Genomic DNA, 17507 nt, shown 5'->3' on the forward strand with positions numbered 1-17507 from the left:
TGATTCTCTAACCCTGACCCTTATTATAAATCCCTCCTACACCTTGTGATACACCCCTCCCACTCGACATTGCTCCTCCCACTCGACATTGACCCTGTTATTCCACATTGCCCCTCCTATTCGACATTGCCCCTCCTACTCGACATTGCACCTCCCACTCCACACTCAACTCCTGACTACAGCGATGAATGTATCAGCCACATTTTTCCCGCATATCTGGTCCCACTGATTATGATATGAAACATAAAGGCATTGAAGTAGGATGGCCATGTTAGCATCTGTCACGTATCTCCACAGGACTGACTGTAACAGACACGACCAACAAGTGAAGGGCTTCGAACAGGGAGAGGGGAAGAGTACTCTCTCCAGTGACTCATGCTAAATATTATGTTCTATAGGGGGTGATTTGGATGGAAAATGCTGCAGAAATAAACAGCTGAATCACAGCGTGACTCACACAGGATGGGCCAGTCAGCTCTGGTTCCTGGTACTCTGGCAGGGGGACTGCTCGGTGCAAAAATCAGTGAAGTTAGTTGCAAAAAGTATACGAAAGCCATTCACTGGTGTTCACTTAGATAATCATCAAGTACTGGATGCATATGTTTCTAGAGGCACATTGTTTGAGGACAATAATAAATCTCAGTTAGTCTGGACAAGGTTGTTCTACAGCTCTATAGCCAGAGTCCTATTGTGCAAATGACGTCATTTTTGATGGAAGTCAGTCTTCACAGGAATTGGCTTTATATAGACATCTTTCCAAGATAACTGCAGGGAATTGGCAAGGAGGTCAGAAAGAGTTCAGCCACCGTGCCCTGATCTGCAAACCCCCCCCCCATCAAGGGAGCGCTGGCTGTACCAATGATTCGCTTTACTTAATATATTACTCTTTGTGGATTTTTCTCTTTTTTTTTTGGATTGACAAATCTAATAAGGTTAGTGCCACAAAATATGCAAACCTCAGGGCAAATGCTTTTTCATGGTGCTGTATACGTGTAATTTAAGGATTAATGCATTTAAGAATGCACGCGGGAATGACTTGAATGAATCCCATCGTGTACAAGGCGTGCAACTCTGACAAGGGAGGAAATGTGCTGAACTTGCCATCTTTCGTGAAAAAGCCACTGACTAGAGACACCAAACACTTTCACAGAAGCCCACTGAACAGTCTGCTCACCACTGAATTATTAATTAACTGAAATGTCACAAAATTAAGTCTACATTATTTAATAAAGAATTTAATAAAGGATTTTCAAATGAAACACTAAATTGCCTTCTTGGTGATAAATTGTTTTTTTTTGGTGGTGTTTTGTATAATTCAGTTTTTTTTTTACAATATATTTAATAATGCTCTTATAGTCTCAAGGACGTTTTATTTAATCTATATTCAACAGACATTTTGCCTAAGCTTTCATTAGCATAAATTTTGAAAAGCATCTAGTACATTTCATAATCACCTTTTCATTTAATAATTTACCTGTAACAGTTGTGTAGTGTCACTCATATTAAATTGCCTGTATCCACCTCTAATTAAGACATTCTATTTTAACTGCTTTGCCTTTATGGATGTAAAAGGTTCCTGCCCCAACTTATATGCTATATGGTTTTTGGAAGCCGTACTACAGCCAGGGACGTTGCTAGAGATTTTGGACGCCATGAAAGCGTATCATATTGGGCCCTCCAGTCCAGACCAGTCATTTTCCAAATGGTTTAGGGCCCCTGTCACTCAGGGGCCCTTAGAATCGTCCTAACCACCCCCCCCCCTTACAGCGCCCCCTAGCACCATCTATGTATCTTATCCACATGAAGGTGCTTTGCTCTAATTAGAATGAGCTGTTTCCTGTATGTAGTCTTCAGATTCAGTTTCACAACAAATTAAACACTTTAATATGACAAAAGCACATGTAAGACACTATTTAACAGAAGGAGTCTTCATGAATGGGTTTGGTGTTTCACTGCATACATGGACAATTCAATCAGGAAATACCTGAAAGTACAGAGGTTGAGGGATTAATATCTATAATATCTATATTATTATTATTATCTAATAATAATAATGTGACATCACGCAGAATCTGTATTACGGATTTTTCATCTGTCCGTTAGTCCATGAGTCCCAGGCTCAGGCAAAACTCAATAATTTAGTCTCCCTTAATTAATGAGCAATCTTCACGATTATCTAAAAAGTGTTTGTTGGATTTTTTGTCAATGACATATGCAGTACTTTTGACCACTGAAATGAGTGAATGAACGAAAAAGCAAACGTTACATTTATATAGTGCTTTTCAAGACACCCAAAGCACTTTACAGGAGAGATGGGGAGCCTCTTGAACCACAACCACCGCACAGCCCCCACCCGGATGGTGTGACAGCAGCATGCTCACTAAACGATACCAATTTCAATACTCCATTTTGGAGTGCATGTATAATTAACTAATAATTAACAAATTAATTACATTCTGGCGGTAGGGAAGAAGGAAGATGAACAGATGGATGGATGAATGTATGGATGGATGTGGGGAAAAGGTTGGATGGAGAAAAATGTGGTGGAGTTTGGCAGACCTGTGTCGTTGGTCACAGTTACGTTTCAAATGGTGGGTTTAAGTTGCATAAGCATGCATCCATTCATTCAACCCTAATCCAGTACCGGATTGTCTGTGTGCGTGTGTGTGTGTGTGTGTGTGGGGGGGGGGGTAGCAGCTTACAGCAACAAAAATATGGTTCTTCTATATTTGATTCCACACAGCATTCATCCGTCAAATACAAAAGTGTGACACATCTATGCGGCAAGGTTGCATTTTTGTCATGCCGCGACAGTGCTGAGACAGACATGCGGATGTCGGCGCCGCATCTCTTGCGCTGCAAACGATCGCTTTCAATGAAGCTGTAGTGTTTGGTTTTACTGCGCTGGAGCGCAGCTTTGCATCTTCATCTCTCCCGCAGGCACACGCGAAAGGTACTTAAGGGTACCAAGCTCTGGAAACATTTATATATATATATATATATATATATATATATATATAAAAGCACTTAGTATAGGCTGAGAAACTGTGTGTTTTTTTTTCACTTTGCCTTTCGGTTTCTTGAGGCGAAACACCCACAGGGAGGAAAGGGTGAAAAACAGCACGCAGCACTGCGACCGCTGACGAGGGAGGTGTCCCTAAGCTGCAGCCCTGGGTGGCTGCCTGCAACAGATGTGTCACGCAGTCCTGGCACGCCTAGGCCTGCATATGGCCCACTGCAGGGGCAGCTGTCCCCCTCTACCTGGGCGGGCGATTAATAAAACCCAAAACCTTAAAAACGTCGACGCATTACCAGTCAGCTACCGGAAACCTCAGCAGCAGAACGATCCGTCCGTGCCTCGAGCAGGAGGACTAAGTAAAATATAGTAACTCCACATGTCCTGCGTTAGTCAATGAAAAGGCAGGTAACAAATAAGGTTATATGCAGACACATCCATCGAGAGCATTTCCCGGTCAGAAACGTCCACACGTCTGTCACTTGGACGCAGAGCAATCCCTGCGATCAGTTTGCCCAAAGCCTTGTCAGGTACACGCTTTTTTCGTGCCACCTGCTTCATCATTCATTTATTGCAGTTTCCACCCACACGTCTCCGTCACTTAAGTAAGTGCCAGGCTTAGCCGCTTAAACAACAATCAGCACTATAATTAGCGCGCTGACATTTACACGCCGGCCGGGTACTGGCTTCGCGCGCCCCTCGTCTGCCTCTTCCGCCTCATTCCTAACGTGCACAAGTTACGCGACAGATACTGCCACTAAAAGGGCTATTGCAGAGTTAAAAGTGGGTGCATTTAGAAATATTGAAGTTTATTTGGTTGGTTCTTTCGCGATGATATCGTTTTGGAGTTTAAATTTGGAGTGCCAATTTGTAATACTGTGTTATTTTCCTCTTGTTTTTATCTCTCATCTTGCGTGGAGAGCCTCTCATTCAGGATACTCGTAACGCTGAAAACGAGCTCTGCGATTAACTGACATGGAGAGAGGTGTTAAATGCAGAACAAGCGGCCCCCACTGTTCTACAGTGGCAGCAGGAGTGACACAGATGCCCCCGGGGGCGCCACGCTGAGGATTGTCGCTAATTTGCTCCTGTTGACCTGCACGGTCTGCGCGAGCTGTCACTCCTCCAGCACGGGGGCCTCTTCAGCGTCGCAATTACTGCGCGTTACACCTGTTACAACGGGGTCACCGAGTCCCCCTACTCTGCAAACGACTGCATTCCCAGCAAGGCTGCAAGCCAGACGTTAAGGGCGCCATATATTCAGTCATAAATGCATGAAAATAAAAATGGTTCTGTTAATTTATTAATGCATTCCTTATGCATTCATTACTTTTTTTTTTTACTCCGCTGTGAACCAAGGTCACAACGGAAAAAAACTGGAGGTTAAAGAGAAAAAGAAATCTAATTTATGTGCTGGGCTTGAGGGAGGGTGAGGGAGAAATGTAAAGACCCCTATGAAGCACTCTGACTCTAATTACTGTCTGGGCTTTTATTTCCTGCTGAAAGAGAAATGGGGAGCTATATAGATGATTTTGAATATATTTAGACATTTTTTTAAACAATATAAGTACACCCACTGCTGGCATAGTATATCATTATTATTTATAGTAATTGTTACCAGTCGGTTCACGAGACCATTTGCACAGTAGCATGGAACTGGCAGTGATACATTTCTATAGAAATCACACTGGCTACAAGAGAACTTTAGACACAATGCAAGGGATGGTGACTGAACCCCCCCCCCGCCTGCTTGGTCCATCTGCAAATGCAGGTGAAATACACACGGACACAGATGAGGAACTTTTACAGAATTCTAACATCTTCCGATAGCCCAAAGTGTACCCCAAGCACCGCAGGGAATGTCGGGCCATTGCAAGGTGCATGCACAGAGAGGACGGAGATGCTATTGAGCTTAACAGCCTGCCTGCAGGGGAACCCACACAGCACAGGGGGAACATGCAAATACGTGTTTGAGGATTTGAACCTACGCCTGCAGAAGTGTGAGGCGATGCAGCTACCCGCTGAGGCACTGCAGCACTGCTTCCACCGTCTGCACCATCTTCCTTATTTTTTTCCTCCTCTGTCAGGTAGGAAGTCTGCAAAGTTGCACCCCGCTGTCAAAGGAGCTGCAGACAGCACATCATCAGCCTAATACATCTTCCAGAGCTTGCCAAACACACTCACGGCCCCAGCACAGGATGACGCGGGAGGCTGCGATTCTAAAAGCTCGTTTACAGCCACCACTTAGATGCGCCTATGTGAAAGCCAGGCCGACAGGCTGCACGGGGGTCTGCTCTGTGACAGGGAGGCGGAGAGGGAACGTGTACAGAGAGAGCATGCGGAAGGCAGACTCTGCCCTCCAGACGGAAGCCGCGTTACAGCGACGGAGGCCTACCTTCGCACCGCATCACTGGTGCGTGTTAAGTGTGTAAGAGCGGAGATGTAAAGTGACTGTGTCCCCCATGGTGTAAATATATTAATTCTAAATGAGTTTTCTGCTGGATTGCAGTAATAGCAGAGCTCTGCTCTTGGCATTTTTCCTTATTCAGTTCCTGGTCTTAAACACCCCTCAGCAACCCTTTTTTATTACTTCCATATTTCACGTCTCCCTTGTGGATCTAACCCATTGGAAAGTAAATTTTAAAAATGAATTAAAGTGGCCACTGAATGGGGCAAGGGTTAAAGAATTACACATTTTACGGGAAATTTGATTTTCAGGTTCTAGGGTCCCTTAAAACAACATTCTGGATCAGCTTCAGTGAAATAGTCTGCTTCATAATCCTTTACAGCGCAATGATAATAGCAGAGTAGCTAACAGCTATAGCATAACATCATAATAGGCTGTACTGTCAGAAGTGCGTGTTGTCCTGCCAAGCCTAGCAGAATGAGCTTGGAACCTATTCCAGGTGACACAGTACATGCGACAGTGGACACGTCGGGAGGGATGAGCTTGTATTAATCGCAACAATATCAAAATAATTAATAAAACAATACAGCACCGCCAATTACTTATCGTCACATATGGTGTTCTAAGCATTAACGGAGAGCTGTTTTAGTCTCAGCTGAAGGTATGCAAAGGAGTAAATATGTCCTATTCCTGATATTCTATTCAGTTGGGTCCTTCAGTTTCATTAATTATTTAACTTTCTGGACCTGTCTGACTGTGAAACAGACCTGCTGCTCATGTAGCCGCTCCCAGGCGGCGTGTGAAATCACAACTGTCCTCGGCTCCTGACGTTCCTCCTCTTGTTAAGACGGTGTTCTGTGAGCGCGACCTGCCCGCATCCTTTCTAAGGTGCTGCGAGAAAGAAAGCAAAAACCGCTGATGCGCTCCATTAGCTGGCATTGCTGACTGTCGTGATGATGTTTGGAGAGCCAGAAGCATGTTACCATGACAGTTGGTTACTCATTCAGACACAGCTGCATGCTGCAATCATTTGCACAATCGAATGTTTGCAACGAGGCAGCTGTCAATCTGAGCAAATCCCGGGCCGGAGCAGGCAGTCGCACCGTGATCAACCTCGGTGGTGATGGAGCAGGGGACTGGAAATGCTCACTGCATGTGCAGCGCTCTGGAGATGCAGCCAAGGCCTGCACTCGCTTCACGCCCCAAATGCACCTAATCCACAGTGTCTCCCAGGGCAGTCAGAGTGCAGCGGCCTGCGAGATAATCTCCGCGATGCGACCGCTGCTGTGGTGGCTTGTCGAGCGACGCGGACGCTCCTTTTGATTAAGATATCATGTCCACTCTGCGGCTGGAAATAAATGGCAAATATGCTGGAGCCCCCCCCCCACCACCACCGAGGGGTACTTCTGCCTGATCATGAGCCACAGGCATCGGTCTGAGTTAGGAAATGCTGCGTCGTCTTTCAATAGGGGATCGGGGACGTCAGCAAGAGCATCTCCTGGTTAGAAGCAATGGAACCTTAACCAGAAGCCGTGGTTTGGGGCATTGCTGATGCCGCAGGTATTTACTGAATCTGAGTCTTGCTTGGAAATTGAGAAATGATTCCTATCAGAATAATGATCAGAATCAGCTTTATTTGCGAAGGAATTTGCCCGTTAACACCTTGATTTTAGCGAACAAACCCACTCTTTCTTTTTCATTAATGTTAGCATGCCGGGGGGGGGCTTGGACCCCCAGAGGTTTCATCTGGCTTTTCTTTCTTTCTTCCCCTGTTTTTGTGTTATTCTGTCCTACTGACATTGACATTGTAATGTATCACGACACGCGTGTAAAGTGCTTCAGGGCGACTCTCGTGAAAGGCGCTATAGAAGAATAAATTCAGTTGAATTGAATTGTTCGAGCGATTTGTTTTAGCGAGTTTGTTTACATTCAATGTATGGAGCAAAGGAAATACAATGCAGAATAGAACACAATGAGCAAGGCTGTGTCCAGTATGGACCAAAAAATGTACCTCAGATCTGCACACTTTAATAAAAGTCCATAACCCTATAACTCCATAAGTGCAGTAGTGACAGTGATTAGTATGCGGTGTAGGGTGCTGATCGCTTCTAGCTTTTCATTTGCCCGACTTCACTCGTTAATTTCCCAAAAGTTTGAAAAAGCCCTAAAAATCTGTCAAATTTGTGGAAAATCTTGACCATTCAAGCTTGGCCACCTTGCCTTCAGTTTCTAGGTGTGAACTTTACCTGAAGATAAGATGCACAGGTCGGGCCCTTCCTGAATGACCCCTTCACTGAGGGGGGGGGGGGCTCTGGGAACTAGGGAAAGTGCAGTTGACATATAATTAACATGCATAAAAAAGGGACCTGACTTTTGCAAGGTCGGAAATTGAAGACAATAAATTGGAAATCTAGAGTGCTCTGTAAATCAATGTGGAAAAAAAAAACAATTTTACTGAATTTGCAATGTAGATTTCTCAATGCAAAATTCAAATGTTCGCCTACTCTTGTATATTTGTTTCATGAACTCATTATCATAATTAACATCTGATGGGCTTGCAATTACAACAGGCAGTTTTTAAAATGGGGAAAATTTTCATTACCTATCAAATTTAGTTGATGTATTTCTGCCAGATTAGCTGCTTCATTTCGGGTTATTATGCCTGATTGTTAATAAGATCAGTGTCACTCTTTGTTAAGTACAGCATCGATCACACAGTGAATACATCACATGTGCATCACAGGCCTGCCTGTCCCCAACACGACGATTCATGTTTGTTCAAGCTCTTCCAAGGCAGCCTAGTTTTGCTCTTATATAACACTATGGCCAGCCTACAATTAAAAAAAATGCTGCATTTTAATGAGCATGATTACATAATAACTGCTTCATAATCTAATGTGAAAATAAGGGTAAGCTTTGAAAAAAGATGAAATTGTAGCAGATAAAATGTACTTCCAATCATTAAAGTAGATGATCTTTTCCTCCAGACTGATACTTAAGAAAGCCTACAGGTTTGTCAGGCTATACAGTAAAGATCACTACATTTTTACAAGATTCATTAGTTAACAGACCATTTCATATTACTGAGAATTGACATGATTCATATGAGTGACACTTCCTACTCTGAAATAGAAACGTGTTTAACAGGCATGTTTGTAAGCCACACTGCAGTCCTAGATAATGGATGCTTAGTCATTTTCTTTTATATAGTTTAAAATAAAGAGCACATTTTATTTGATAGATTCATATCTGAAGAGAAATGTAAAGAGTGCATGACACAAGGTTTGCTAGGAGCCAAAAAACGAAAACTTTCATAGACAAGAGGACAAGGACAAGAGTCAAAACATAGACTTGGGGGAGGGGGGGGGGGCAACTGATGAATTATTATACAGTCTGGTACTGATTCCAAGGTTTGCTTAGTCCTTCAGATGCAAAGGTAGTTTATGGGGTCCGGATGGGGGAGGAATTACCTCTGACATTATATACACACATTGATGGTTTACTGTAGAAGCCCGTATCCCATCTAGAATCTAGGGTAGAAGTATGTAGCTGTGATGTTGCAGACATCCCCCTCCTAGCAACAAAAGAGTGGAGGGAGAACTGGGCAGACATTTCTTGACCTCATGAATTAAACATATGAAACAGATTTATACTTTTGAATTATTAAGGAACCGATACAAGATACAGCAGGTATATATGAGGTGCAAGATGATGATGAGAGGAGTTTTGGGATTAAAGCATTCTGATCAACAAACGGGGAGATTTTTTGCAACCCAAGCATAACAATTTAATAAAATACAGTATAGAAATTTTAATTTGCATCAATTATAGAAAAAAATGCTTAAGGGATTCTATTCATGAAGAGATTTTAATTATTTCAAGGTGCTGAGAATTTACAGACCATGAAACAATGCTTGTGTTTGGCCCGAGACTTAAGAAAAGAATAACTTAATGTATAAATTTGCATGATTTAAATGAAAAAAACAAAACAAAAACTAAATAGATATATGGACCAGGATCCTGTGGTGCTCATTAAATACATAGAGAGATTAGATATTAATGCAAACATGGCCAGTCACCAGCAGGTAGGTAGGTAAGGTTAGGTAAGGGTAGGTTAGGTTAGGTTAGGTTAGGTTAGGTTAGGTAGGTAGGCAGGCAGGCAGGTCAAGCGAAGTTTCAGTTTTAGTTCATACTGAGTATTGTACACACAGCTCATGCTCGCTTTTTTAATCAAAAATATCTCATTGATCACAATCCTAAAAGTGAGCTGCCCTTAACCCTTAAGACAGGCCTGAGAAGTCTGCTACTCACTGTATAATTTATGTAGCACATCTGCCGGCTCAGAGATCTGAACTACAAAGTCAGCTGGAAAGCCCAGTTCCCAAAAGGCAACATGAAACACAGCTCCTCGCTCCCACAGTCCTAAATCGCAGGCTGGGAATATTTGCCCCCTCCCTGATGGAGACCTCGCAGGCGGCTGGCAGAGCAGAGTGTCTCACCCCCAAATCGTAGTTCACAGCAAGTTCAACCGGGTGGAAAAACCTCCTTGAAAGCACTGAACCACGGGACTGTCAGATCGCGGGAAACATACAGGTGAGATTTATAAACCTCGTCTCACTTTGAAGAGCTGCAGTAATTGTACTCATACCACTAGATGTAACTAGACCTAGGTATCTTGGTTAACCCTCAGCCCCCCAGTTTGGCTCTTGCACGTTGGAAATCACCCCGGTGAATGAGAAGGTCACCTGCCTTTGACTTCGAGTTGGGGGACGGGCTCTGACTGTTGTCTATCAAATACCCATTCAGATCTTCCAGTCTTGGAGACTTTGGATGGGGTGCTGGAAGGTGCCCCCTTTTGGAGGACTTTCTTTCAAGTGAGTAATGATAGTGGACTCCTGTGCTAACCACAATTTGTCCATTACAAACACCATGTTGAAACATAAGGGTGTTCATAAGTCCACCTGGCACCAGAGCACCTTAGGCAGCAGCTTGATGATCGATTTTCGACTGCATGTCATGGACACTTCGGTGAAGAGAGGAGCTGAGCTGTCAACTGATTACTACCTGGTAGAGTTGGATCAGAAGATGGGGGAAAATTCCAGACCTGCAGTACCCAAAATTATAGTGAGGGCCTGCTGAGAGCATCTGGCAGAGGCCTCTGTCCTGGAGTTCTTCAACTCAATTCCTGGCAGAATTTCTCTTGCATAGCAAATGAGGCTGGAAACATTTAACCCAAATGGGCAATTTTCGTGCCTTCATTGCTGAGGTGGTAAAGCACTTGGTGTCTGTCGCCGCAGCAACTCCTGAACTGGGTAGTGAGCACCAGCAGTAAAGGGAGCCGTCAGGCTGAAGAAGGAGACTTGCTGAGCTTGGTTAGCTTGTGGGGCTTTGGAAGCAGCTGACCGGTACTAGCAGGTCGAGTGGAATGCTGCGGAGGAATTGCCCATCTCTAAGGCTGATGGCACTGAGGTAGTAAAAAAAAACTCTTCAGTGGTAAAGTTCAGGTGGTGAACTTTGGGTCAGATTCACCCAAAGTTCCTGAAAGCTCTTGATGTTGTTTGGATGTCTCAGCTGACACACCTCTTCTACAATGCGTAGTGGTTAGGGACAGTAAACTGGGTTGGGGAACCTGAGGGTGTGCTCCATCTTCAGGGGGATCACACTCCACAGCCTCCTTTGGAACGTCTACGCCACGGTACTGGAGAGGGGGGTCTGTCTGTTAATCCAACCTCGGATCCGGGAGGAACAAGACGAATTATGTCATCATCATGGAACCCTGGATCTGCTCTTTACCCTCACAATGATATGGGAGGTTCCTACTGGTCGTACCATTTGGTGTTGACAAAGTGTGTTCTCCTGCACTTTGAGCTGCCATGTACCTCAATGAGTTGCATGTGTGGCACAGAGGCAGACATCTCTCTGTCATGTGGCCATTTAATATTTTGGTTTTACCTTATCTTCTAGCATCTGGTATTGTTAATCGGTCTTTGCTTTGTGTTCCTGCTAATGATTACCCTGCCCGTGCCTTAATTTATGTTCTGTTTTACCTGTGTTCCTAGTCTCTACTTGTGTAGCTAGCCCTCAGCGTTTGTTAATGTTTCCTAATATCTAATGCCTGTTAATTGTAATATTCCCCACCTGTTCCCTGCTGTCCCCAGTCCTTAGTGATTTGTTATGGTTCTTAGTCCCTAGTCTTGTCTTGTGCCTGCTCTTGTTCTTTCTTGATCATTAGTTGCAGTTACCCTGTTAGTTATCATAGCTTCCTGTGTTCCTTCCTATCTTTGGTATTGTTGAGCCTGGTGTTCCTCCCTGCGTCAGTTTAGTTTTGACCCCTTGTGGTCCCCTTCAGTTTATTTTTCCAATACCCGATCCAGTAATTTTGGCCAATATCGGATCGATACCGATACTGTGGATCGGTCCATCCCCATTCTGACGTCATGTTTCTCAACTGGAAAAGGGTTGCTTGCCTCTTCCAGGTTAAGGATGAGTTATTGTCGCAGGTGGAAGAGTTTAAGCATCTCAGGGTCTTGTTCATGAATGAGGGGAGAATGGAGAGTATCAGACAAATCAGTGCAGTATCAGCAGCTATGTGGATGTTGTACCGGTCTGACACAGCGAGAGGCTCAAAGTAGAGCCACTGTTTCTCCACATCCAAAAGAGCCAGCTGAATTGATTCAGGCATCTATCTAGGATGCCTCCCTGGGGCATGTCCAACCGGGAGGAGACCCTGGGGCAGAACCAGAACATGCTGGAGAGACACCTCTTGTCTGGCTTGGGAACGCTTTGGTATTCCCCCAGTGAAGCCGGACATGGTAGCTAGGGGGGGGGGGAGATCCGGCTATCCCTGCTTAGACTGCTGCACCCGTGACCTGGATACGCGGCGGAGAATGCATGGATGGATTAAGAATTTCCAAAGTGTTTAATATGCAAGTAAGTCATTCTAAAAAAAATCAAAACAAAGTGTTCTCTTCCTTTGTCTTTTTACAAAATGTGTGACTTACATAAAACAGGTCACAGACCACACAATGTACCTGAAAAAGGGGGATCAGAAAGTCCTTTCCATTTCCGTTTCATTTTGCAAAACGTACAGATATAATTTGGGCAGTTATTGATAGCTGTATTGGTTTGCATTTTTTAAAGACTGGTCATTGGTGCCTTACTGGTGCATGAAACATTAACTGGTTCCCCCCAGCCACCCCTCCCCTGCTCCACAGTCCATGAACAGAGTTAGTTAAAGGGTTATAGGTTAATCTTTTATATCATTGGGCAGTAATGCAGAATTACAAAAAGCCTTGGATACTACCAGCTTTCAGCCTGCAGCTTGTACCTGGTTGACAAGACGTGTTGCCATGATTAAAGTTTGATGTCCTGTTGTGCTTTTCCTGCCAAAAGCAAAACTGCTGGGGGCAGCTGTGGGACAGGCAGGGAGGGTGGGGCTCAGGAGAAGGGGCTGTTGCCAGAAGTTTGTACATGCATTTGCAGGGCAAAATATTTCACTGTTCTTTGTGCAGTATGATTTAAAATGGCTAACATTGCACAGCAGTTGTCAGAATGAAAAATTGAGGAAGTATGATTTGTCATATATATATATATATATATATATGTGTGTGTGTAAAATATAGAGTGTATGTTTGTCATGGGACTGCACACCACATATATTGCATCGCATCTAATGTCTGGCAACCTATGGAAATATAAGAAGAAAATCCAGAGAATAGCGATGTGAGAGAAAATAAAACTGCAGAGGTTTTCGGTGGGATTTTCATAGGAAATATCAGCTCATATGAAAGTGTCCATAAGAAAAAAATACTTTCAACTTATTTTCAAGCTATTACATTTTTAAACCTATGCAAATAATCTGAAAAGTGCGACTACTGTAGTCACGCATGCGGTTCCTCTCCATCTACCATTCCATCATGAATAAGCTCTTTACTATATATCAAGATGGTCTCCCTGCTTTCAGCATTCAAATGTCTATACACAGTTACAATGTAACCTTACTGCTCAGAGACATAATGGCGTTTCTGTGGCCATGTTGTAATGGTGGAAATTGAAATTAGCAGATTAAGAAGCATCTTTTTAATTTTAATTAAAAATCTGGCGGGGGGGGGGGGGGGGGGGGGATAAGATCTTTGCTCAGGCGTGTTTAATATGACAATCAGTCACTCCTGTTAAGATCAAATCGCACCAAATCAATGTTCATTTATCGAATGCACAACAGTGCAGCAAAATTGGAAGATCAAGGCAATGAAATGAGTTTCCCTTGAAGTTCCCAACTGCAAATGATAGAAATATATGCTGCAAAGAAAATAAGGAAAATAACAATTAGCAATGAAATAAAATGGCAGCGTGCAGATATATTAATTGTCCATGCTAATAGCCAGAACAGCTCAAATAGCCTGAGGGTAGAAGCTGTTACGGAGCGGCGTGCCCGGGATTCCAAGCTCCGATAAGGCAGGAGCGTGAACGGTTTGTGGGTGTCTGGGGATGCTGAGGACAGACCTGACCTTCCTGGGGCATCTACCTGTGCAGATATCAAGGCAGCTTACAATGAGTGAAGCTCTGTGCCGACTCCACGACTCTCCTAAAGGAGCTTCAGCCGTGGGCTGTAGCCCTGCCATACTATGCGGTGATGCAGCCAGTCAGGATACTTTCTACGAAAACTCTCTCTAGCAGAATAGTCTCCTATTGAAAGTTTCTTGTAGGCCTAGGGTCTACACCCTGATTTAGACATGACTATGTTTGGTTCAGGTTACAACAAATACTTGTCTACTCTTATTCCTCCCTAACAGCTTTTACAGGGAGGTGGAGACAGGAAGCCAAGTTCTCTCAGCAGAGAATGTAGCCTGTTTGCTTGCCTGTCCAGACCCAAGCAAAGCCTCTCCTGACTGGCGCCTGTCCATGGTTCCAGTACTTCAGCAAAGACACTGGGTTGTTTCAGTCACTGCACACCTTGTCCTCTCCGCCTCACCACACCGTCATAGTTGGATGGGTCTGCACATGCGGTCTTTCCCTACGCTCTCTGTCTATGCAAAGCCATCACTGAAGCTTTATCCAAGAACATAAGTCTAAGCAAATATGCAGTACGAGGAATATAACTGCAAACCATATCCTGCTACAATTAACATCGTGATACTGTATTCCCCAGGTCCTACAGTGTTTGTTTGTCTATACTGGTGTTATTCGATGTTTTCATTGTCACTTATTGTTAGCCGCTGCACTAATTGTCTTGCTTATTTGGCAATACGGTTTGCAGGTGGCATGCAAGAATTTGATTGTGCTATTTTAACATAATAATAAAAAAAAATCTTGAATATTACATATCTTTGTGGACTGGGTTTTCTGTCCAAAATACATTTGCATTTTTCTTCAGTTACCTGTTACTAATCTGCCACTGGATAATGTGACATTCAATATCAATTAAAAAAGAAAAACATTAAAAAATGTTTCATAGCTTTAAGAATTCCGGATTACCACCATTACGGCAGTCATGAGCTGCATTTTTATATTAATATATATTTTTTTCAGTCCAGAAGCATTTGAGATTTTTGTCCAAATAAATTCTGTCACTTGTCATTTACATGGGACACAGTCCTCCCCTCCAACATGCCACTTAGCATGTTTATACCCGGCACAGATTATGGTAGTCCGCGGCAAGTCCTGCCGCGTGCTGACTGACATACTATACTTTCCTTCTTAAAGTACCGTAAGTCAGAAATCCCTGAAAGCTTTTCATGAGCAGCCTTCTATCATCGGTACACTTTGACCTCTGCTTGGAGTTCTGTGATCTTACTCTGGGAAGCCATTGGCCAGAGCCTCTATACCAAATATCAATCAGGAATTAATCTGGAGTCGTTTAGATTACAATACATATCTTCTTATGGTCAGCGTTCCTTGTAGTCTACCATCATTAATCAGCCTTGATAGCTGGGGTAGCTACAGGCAAAACAGACTGAAACAGGGTTTAAAATAACCGGCAATTTAAAAAAAGAAAATCGAGCAGAATGAGGGTGTGTTAGGTGCTCAGTGGCCATTGGGAAGCCATTTGCACTGTTGCCTTATCTCTTTAGGGCAGGGCTCTCAAGGTCCGGGCCCTGTGGATTTTCCAGTCATCCTTTACCTGTGAGCCAGGTGTGACGTCTCTGGCCAATCAGAATCAGTAATTATTAAACTAACTACCTGGGAGAAGTGAAAACCCAGCCTGGATTCGGAGTTGTGGGCCAGATTTGAAGAGCCTTGCTTTAGGGCGTATGGAGTTAGTGTGTTATCCCTGTATTGTGTACGTTTTCTCTGAAGTCCCAAATCCCAGCCAGGGTGTCCTCCAACCTTGTGTCCTGTGCCGTCTATGATGGGCTTCAAGTCCAGCGTGACCCAGACCTGCATAAGCAGTTACAGGATAAATGGCTCAAGCGGGAGTATTAAGGAAAAAAAAAAAACAGAAATGTAATCAAACGTTTTCCAAATACTGAAGTTTTTCAATGGCTTGAATGTTAAACCAGTAGTGAAAACACAAGAAGCTCGCACAGAGGGGGAGATCTTTTGGAGTGACGGAGATCAGAACAAACATAAGCAGTGGTCTTACCAGAGACGCGCGGCCCCTCCTTTGAAGGAGTCTCTCAGGCTTTATTAGGACATCTTGTTTTTTTTTTTTAATGTGATGACTTTTTTGCCCCAACAGCTGCCAACTTTTAACACAACTTGCCGCAGGATCTTTACTAACGCTGTGCAACGCGCCCGCTAAACAGAAACATAAACCCCGTTTTATCCAGTGAGGTCTCAGAGGGCGCTTGTACTTTAATGCCACTTTTCTGAGGATTCTTTGAGAAACAAAGGCAGCCTCCCAGGTAATCCCTGAGGGGCAGAGCGGGAGCATGTCGAGGATCGTCTCTTCCTTGGTCCACCTAATGGTGATCGCCTGTGGGACAAGCAGTGATTCTTTTAAGGGAACCTGAACGTGTCTCTCTGCATCTGTGAAAATGCAGAACAATTTGCTACTAATAACACAGGTGTCACATCCCGGTGAGAATCAATTTCATAAGTTACCTGCCGCAGGCGTCGCTGTCCTCTGTGGCCACGCCCACTTCCAGATGGCTTCCATCTGTAATCACGTGCACCTGCAGTCAGTCTATCAGTCTATTTAAATTGACTCTAATTACTGATTCTTGCTTAATCTTGGGGTTTGGTCACACATATTTAGTCATGGGCTTTATTTAAAATGCTTCACTTGAACACTATTATCCCGTATTAGGAAACCTATGTAATTTACTATATAGTCTGTGGAAGGACCACATTCCCAGATGGTATGTTCGTATCCTAGCAACCTCTGACAGCTGACATTTGCAAACAACAAAATACACTAACATGAACAGAATAAAGGAAATGAATTGATATGGATATGTAAGCCTGCAATGCACAAATAAATCAAAAATAGATAGACAGACATAGATATAATAATAATAATAATAATAATAATAAAAATAATAACAACAACAATAAACTAATGGAATGTGAAGCAACTAATCAGGGTTAGCCTGTGAAATGTTCATATTTCATTACAAATGTTAAAAAATGCTAAACATTTGTTTGACTTTAGCGCACATGAGCTGTTCACTCATTATCTCATTTCTCATTGAAGTACATATCAATTCAGTTCCAGTCTCTTTTATTTTGTATATTCAGAAAACATTTCATTTGGTACAAAAACAGGGCATAAAAATCCAAGTGCCATTTTATACGACGAATTGCCATGACACTAATATCAAACAATGGAATTACTTACCCACTATTACACCATTTCACCTTAGCCATGCCTTTTAAATACGACGCCCTTTCGCCGTGTCTGGTTTTTATGGAAACGTGGCTCATAGAAACCAACAAGGTATTTATTAAAAGGCAAGATTCTGACAGAAGTAACTCTGGAAGGTGTCACTGTACATTCAGACCTGCTGTGCTCTCAAACAGAAGATTCCCATGGGGTGGACACTCACAATAAAAGCTTTATTCTTTATGTGTTCGTCAAGGTGGTTCAAAAGCCTTGTACCTGGAAGAGGGGATCCCACGACTTGTGCTGCAATATTGCACTAT

The 17507-nt window shown here is 43.3% G+C and overlaps 1 long non-coding RNA gene across 2 annotated transcripts; it reads right to left on the reverse strand.

The window, feature by feature from the left end:
* Window positions 1-13608: 13608 nt before the first annotated feature.
* LOC125709086 (uncharacterized) lies at window positions 13609-16821 on the reverse strand. Of its 2 annotated transcripts, XR_007382608.1 has the most exons (4): window positions 16467-16821; window positions 16006-16338; window positions 15750-15800; window positions 13609-13721 (listed from the first exon to the last, which is right to left on the reverse strand). It is a non-coding gene; the product is annotated as an uncharacterized LOC125709086 (long non-coding RNA). The 2 variants fall into 2 exon arrangements; XR_007382607.1 differs by lacking the exon at window positions 13609-13721 and having other exon boundaries at window positions 15691-15800.
* Window positions 16822-17507: the final 686 nt, after the last annotated feature.

This window comes from Brienomyrus brachyistius, chromosome 15, assembly GCF_023856365.1.
Source record: "Brienomyrus brachyistius isolate T26 chromosome 15, BBRACH_0.4, whole genome shotgun sequence".
Classification (NCBI taxonomy): Eukaryota; Metazoa; Chordata; class Actinopteri; order Osteoglossiformes; family Mormyridae; genus Brienomyrus; species Brienomyrus brachyistius.